Source organism: Eubalaena glacialis, chromosome 14 (assembly GCF_028564815.1).
Source record: "Eubalaena glacialis isolate mEubGla1 chromosome 14, mEubGla1.1.hap2.+ XY, whole genome shotgun sequence".
NCBI lineage: Eukaryota > Metazoa > Chordata > Mammalia > Artiodactyla > Balaenidae > Eubalaena > Eubalaena glacialis.
The window spans coordinates 76,623,185-76,630,616 of NC_083729.1; positions in this window are offsets into that span (position 1 = coordinate 76,623,185).

Here is a 7,432-nt window from a genome sequence, read left to right on the forward strand (position 1 = left end):
TAAGTAGTCCTTTGAGAAGGCTCATGTGGTGAGGAACTGATGTCTCTGGTCATTAGCCAGTAAGAACCTGAGGCCAATAACCATGTGAGTGAACTTGGAAATGGATTCTCTCCCAGTCAAACCTGTAGTTGACTGAGAACCAGTGGCTATTTTGATGGCAGCCTTGTTAGGGACACTGAGTCAGAGGCATTCAGCTAAGCTATACCCAGATTCATGGACCACGGAACCTATGAGATAATGTGTGTTCTATTTTAAAGTCACTAGTTTGGGGGTAATTTGTTAAGCAGAAAGAGATATCTAATACATATACTTTATCAGATTAATGAAGTTTGCTATCTTTCCTAATTTACTGAATGCTTGAAAGTAAAAATTGATCTTGAAATTTATTGACAAATATTTTCTCTGAATCAACTAAAATATTAGTATGTTTTTCTTTTTATCCCATTAATATAATGTTTTACAATGATTAATTTTCAATGTTCAACTTAATTTGGAATCCTTATAATAAACTCAAATTAGTTACAGCATATTATACTTTTTATATATTTTATTATTCTATATATTTTTACTTTTTATTTTATTTATTATTTAATTATTTTATTTTATTTTTATATCTTATTATTTTATATATTCTGCTTATTAATATTTTGTTTAAGGTTTTTACATCTGTGTTTATGTGAGATTGGGCTATAATTTTCCTTTTAAGTACAGAGATGTGCTGGTATCATAAAATCATTTAGGATTTTTATCTTTATGTTGTTATAGGAAAAATTCAGTATATATTTGGCATTATTTCCTTGTATTTGGCTTCACTGTTGAAGTCATCAGAATCTGAAGATTCCTTTCCAGTTATGTTTTTAATTGTAGAATCAATTTATTATTCCCTGTTTACTCTTTTTAAAAATATTTTTAGTTAGTTTTGATAAGTTATTTTTTGGGTGTGAATTGGTATGCTTCTCCTAAATATTAACGTATTTTGGCATAGAGGTTGTCTATGATTTTTATTGTCTCTTTAATGTTATTAGACCCATATGGTAATGGATCCTTTTCACAACTGATGTTTTCTTTGAGTTTTTTTCATCATTTCTAACACTTTCATGAACTATGTTATTTATCAGCATGTCTTGATTCTATTTTATGTTTTTATCCTGCTTTTTTCCTTATTTTTATACTTCATTCATTCCTTCTATTTTGTTTAAGTCAGTGATCTTCCACTTACTACCAGACAAAAATGCTCAATTTATTGATTTTTTCCACCTATTATTTCATAATGAATTCATTTAAATCTATTTCCTGGAAGGCATAACTTTAACAACACTCCACAAGTTTTAATTTAGTACATCTAATTTCCTTATTGAGTTCATCTTTACCCATAGGTTATTTAGAGATACATTTTGAAATTTCCAAAAATTTTGGATGTTTGCATTTTTGTTGCTGTTTTATTGATTTCTGGTTGAACTGCATTTATATTATTTCAGTACTTCGATATTTCTCAGTTTTGCTTTGTAGAGCAGCATATGAAAATGGTTTTTAAAAGTTTGATGTGGAAATTAAAATAATACAGTTGCTAATCTGCAGTTGTTTAATGCAAAGTTCCTTAGGATAGGTAATACAATTTGCCAATTGCATTGTTCCAATTTTTTATAACTTTATGAATTCATGGTCTATTTTTTTCCTGTCCTTTACAGAGATAACTATAAATCTATCATTTTAAATTTTATCCTTTAAATTTTATCAGTGATATATCCTGAGCCTTTATTATCAGGTATATTCTTCTTTAAAATTATATCTTACTTGTGAATTAGAGTCTTTATCACCATGAAGTGAACATCTTTACTTCCAGTAGTATTTTTTAATCTTAAAGATTACTCTGTTCTATAGTAATAAAGACTTATCATCTGGCTTTTATTAGTATTTGAGTGGAATAATTTTCCAATCTTTTATATTCATTATTCCTGTATCTTGATGTTATACATACAACATATAAGGGGCATATGAAACGTATATTAGCACCCTATATCCAATCTGCAATTTGCTTCTTTTACTTGAAGCCTTTACTCCATTTATACTTTTTAAAAATCTCTGTCAAACTGCAAGCAGTGAGATAATTCAAGCCTAAGTATCAGTCCATGTGAGGTTCTGTATGTTATTCTAATGGTTGCACTCCTTTATACCCATATAATCAGGTACACTTTGCTTCAGTTCCTCTAAACATTCTCTCACATTAAAAATGTTTGCCTGCCTGGAAGCTGTTGTCTCCTGTTGTTTGTTTGTTCATTTGTTTTATATTTGCAAATGGCTACTTTTCAAACTAAATAGACAAAAGCTAGTGCTATAGATGGAATGTTTAAGCCCCTCCTCATGAATGGGATTAATGCTTTCATAAAAGAGGCCCTCATGAATGGGATTGTTGGATGACAAAGAGAACAAAAATGCCCACTGAACTGAGAAGGTATCTTGAGACTGAAGAATGAGGCAGGCAGTTCCATATAATCAATGGATGGGTATATTATAGGGTAATTTACATCCAGGGTAGGGTCAGTCAGACCGTGATCCAGAAGCATTAGCAACTGCACTCTGCACCTCTGAGGGGCCATTGGGAAAATGTTATAATTAACCTAGGGTATAGGGGTACACACTTGCAGACAGAGATTGCATTCCTAAGTCAAGATTTGTGATGGGTAACTAGTCTCATGGGCGCTGAGAATACTTCAGATAAGGTCTTCATCATTGCTTATAGACTAACAGAGCATGGAGGTCACCTGGGCCTAATGGTCATTAAACAATATCTATTAACTACAAAGCCCTTGATGACTGAAGAGATCTACTACACATTACAGTACTAGGTAGGGTCAGTGGAAGGACAGGAGGAACTGAACAGGCCCAAGATGGTGTTAGTTATGCTAATAGCCATAGAGGGATTAATGATTTCATAAAAGAGGCCCAAGAGAGTTCCCTAGTCCCTTGCACCACATGAAGACACAGAGAGAAGTCTGCAGTCTGGAATCTGGAATAGGGATTTCACTAGACTCCAGCAGTGTTTGCAGTCTAATCTCTTACTTCCAGCCTCCAGAACTATGAGAAATAAATATCTGTTGTTTATAAGCTACCCAGTTTACGGAATTTTGCAGCCTGAAAGGACTAAGGCAACTAGCTTCATAACAAAGTTACTATGATTGGTTGGTGACTATATTTTAAATCTTGGTTACAACACTGATTTGTCTTCTGCATGCATTTTGCATCCCTTTATAATTATGTCACAGCACTCATCATATCTTTTTAAAAAACTGCAGAGTCTGGTATGGGTGGTTTGACCTTCTAGCCAGGCAGTGATAGCATTTTGCAGATAATGGAACATGGAGGCTTTTACAGTGGGTAGTAGAAATCACTTTAATACAATATTCCTGTGCTTATTCTGATTTAGAATATAAAACAAGATTATATTAGTAATACATGAATGGTAACACCACTTTAGAAGAGGGATTCAAAGTAAACGAGGGTAGTAAAAAGGGTTGTTTGCTTATTTTTTAAAAAATACTTCTTCAATATATATTTTTTAAGCTCAATATGATGGAGAAATGGGAGAGAAAAATGAGCAAGATTATACTTTAGGCAAAAATCCAAAACCTTTTTAAGTGTGTGGATCAGACCAGCTGTCTTGTGCAATATGAAGACTCTAGGGGAAAAAAAGGAAAAAAGTTATTCTCAAAATTAGGTAGAGTCTCTGTTGATCACCAAAAGAAAATTTCTCCCAAGAGAGTGGATTCTCCTTTGTATTTACTTGATCTGTTTGAATATTAGACATTCCTTATTCAACTCAAATGTAACATTAATACACATTCTTTTCCTTCCTGGTTGTGGCAGAGATAGCAGATTGGTTTATTAACTGCATGCCAACTGTCCTTTTACATTTCTTAGGATATGCTAGAAGCTGAAAAGTTAAAGATAACCTTTCTCAAATAATCTTACAAGCCCAGGTTTTGCACATATGTGAATTATGCCAAATAGATTCATTCATGAGCTATTGAAAAGGTAGGAATGAGGTTGTGTTGGTGCTTTTGCTATTTCTGCTGATTCTGTTGATTCTAGTGTAAGGGTTTGTGTGGGGGGAGGAGTGGGATTGGGGTGGGTGTTTATAGCAAGTATTCCAATGTTCAAGACTTGTGAATGTCAAAAATCAGGGCATAGGGCATCTGTTTTTCTGGCATTGGATCACAGCTGATATAAGGTGGTCTTGCAGCAAGTAGCTCATATGACCTAGCTCTCTGGCCATTGTTTTCTCTTCCTGACTGTGGCAAACACTGCTGTATCCTTAGGGGGAGAGTTTTGAACACCATAGGAGTATTTCTGGAATTTTGGCCTATAAGCCTACTCCTCCAATGCTCCCAACGTTCTAAACATCTACTTAGGTGAATTGCATCTTTTTCTGCATGAGGTAGATAGAGTGGCTTAAGTTATCCGAAATCTAACTAACATTCCTTTTTACCCTTCTTTCAAAAGTTTTATTCTAAAAATGGCTATATTTTTAAAAATGACTAGTCTCCTAAAGGACTGTATTCATGATGTTAGAAGTCTCTACTCTCTCTTCTCTAACTTCAGTGAAAACTCTCAAATCTTTCCAGTGGCTTTTTTGTGTGTGTGTGGTTTTTTTTTTTTTTTTTTTTTATTGGTGTATAGTTGCTTTACAATATTGTGTTACTTTCTGCTGTACAGTGAAGTAAATCAGCTATACGTATACCTATATCCCCCACCTCTTGGACCTCCCCCCCCCTCCAATTCCACCAATCTAGGTCATCACAAAGCACCAAGCTGAGCTTCCTGTGTTTTATAGCAGGTTCCCACTATCTATCAATTTTACACATGGTAGTGTATTTATGTCAAACCTAATCTCCCAATTCATCCCACCCTCCCCTTCCTGCCCTGCCCCGTGTTCACACGTCCATTCTCTACATCTGCATTTCTATTCCTGCCCTCTGAATAGGTTCATCTGTACCATTTTTCTAGATTCCACATATATGCATTAATATATGATGTTTGTTTTTCTCTTTCTGACTTACTTCTATATGACAGACTCTAGGTCCATCCACATCTCTACAAATGACCCAATTTCATTTCTTTTTATGGTTGAGAAATATTCCATTATATATATATACCACATCTTCTTTATCCATTCCTCTGTCAATGGACATTTAGGTTGTTTCCATGTTCTGGCTATTGTAAATAGTGCTGCAATGAACATTGGGATACATATGTCTTTTTGAATTATGGTTTTCTCAGGGCATATGCCCAGGAGTAGGATTGCTGGGGCATATGGTAGTACTAGTTTTTAGTTTTTTAAGGAACTTCCATACCGTTCTCCACAGTGGCTGTATCAATTTACATTCCCACCAACAGTGCAAGAGGGCTCCCTTTTCTCCACACCCTCTCCAGCATTTATTGTTTGTAGATTTTTTGATGATGGCCATTCTGACTGGTGTGAGGTGATACCTCATTGTAGTTTTGATTTGCATTTCTCTAATAATAAGTGATGCTGAGAATTTTTTCATGTACCTCTTGGCCATCTGTATGTCTTATTTGGAGAAATGTCTATTTAGGTCTTCCACCTATTTGTTGATTTGGTTGTTTTTTTTTTGATATTGAGCTGCATGAGCTCTTTGTATATTTTAGAGTTTAATCCTTTGTCCATTGCTTCATTTGTAAATATTTTCTCCCATTCTGTAGGTTGTCTTTTCATCTTGTTTATGGTTTCCTTTGCTGCGCAAAAGCTTTTAAGTTTCATTAGGTCCTATTTCTTATGTTTGTTTTTATTTTCATTACTCTAGGAGGTGGGTCATAAAAGATTTTGCTGTGATTTATGTCAAAGAGTGTTTTTCCTATGTTTTCCTCTAAGAGTTTTATAGTGTCCAGTCTTATATTTAGGTCTTTAATCCATTTTGAGTTTATTATTGTGTTTGGTGTTAGGGAGTGTCCTAATTTCATTCTTTTACATGTAGTTGTCCAGTAGTCCCAGCACCATTTATTGAAGAGACTGTATTTTCTACATTGTATATTCTTGCCTCCTTTGTCAGAGATAGGGTGACCATATGTGTGTGGGTTGATCTCTGGGCTTTCTGTCCTCTTCCATTGATCTATATTTCTGTTTTGTTCCAGTACCATATTTTCTTGATTACTGTAGCTTTGTAGTATACTCTGAAATCAGAGAGTGTGATTCCTCCAGCTCTGTTTTTTGTGTTTGTTTGTTTGTTGTTTACTCAAGATTGCTTTGGTTATACAGGGTCTTTTGTGTCACCAGAAAAATTTTAAGATTTTTTGTTCTAGTTCTGTAAAAAATGCCATTGGTAATTTGATAGGGATTGCATTGAATCTGTATATTGCTTGGGTTGTATAGCCATTTTCACAATATTCATTCTTCCAATCCAAGAACATGGTATATCTCTCCATCTTTTCATGTCATCTTTGATTTCTTTCATCAGTGTCTTATAGTTTTCTGAGTACAGGTCTTTTACCAACTTAAGTAGGTTTATTCCTAGGTATTTTATTCTTTTTGTGGCAATGGTGAATGGGATTGTTTCCTTAATTTCTCTTTCTGATTTTTCATAGTTAGTGTAGAGGAATGCAAGAGATTTCTGTGCATTAATTTTGTATCCTGCAACTTTACCAAATTCATTGATTAGGTCTAGTGGTTTTCTGGTAGCATCTTTAGGATTTTCTATGTATAGTATCATGTCATTTGCAAACAGTGACAGTTTTACTTCTTCTTTTCCAATTTGGATTCCTTTTATTTCTTCTTCTTCTCTCATTGCCATGGCTAGCACTTCCAATACTATGTTGAATAATAGTGGTGAGAGTGGGCACCCTTGTCTTTTCCCTGATCTTAGAGGAAATGCTTTAGTTTTTCACCACTGAGCATGATGTTTTCTGTGGATCTGTCGTATATGGCTTTTATTATGTTGAGGTAGGTTCCCTCTATGCCCACTTTCTGGAGAGATTTTATCATAAATTGTGTTGAATTTTGTCAAAAGCTTTTTCTGCATCTATTGAGATGATCATATGGTTTTTACCCTTCAGTTTGCTTATATGGTGTATCATATTGATTGAGTTGCATACATTGAAGAATCCTTGCATCCCTGGGATAAATCCCACTTGATCATGGTGTATGATCTTTTTAATGTGTTGTTGGATTCTGTTTGCTAGTATTTTGTTGAGGATTTTTGCATATATATTCATCAGAGATATTGGTCTGTAATTTTCTCTTTTTGTAACATCTTTGTTTGATTTTGGTATCAGGGTGATTGTGGCCTCATAGAACAAGTTTGGGTGTGTTCCTCCCTCTGCAAATTTTTGGAAGAGTTTGAGAAGGATAGGTGTTACCTCTTCTCTAAATGTTTGATAGAATTTGCCTGTGAAGACATCTGGTCCTGGACTTTTTTTT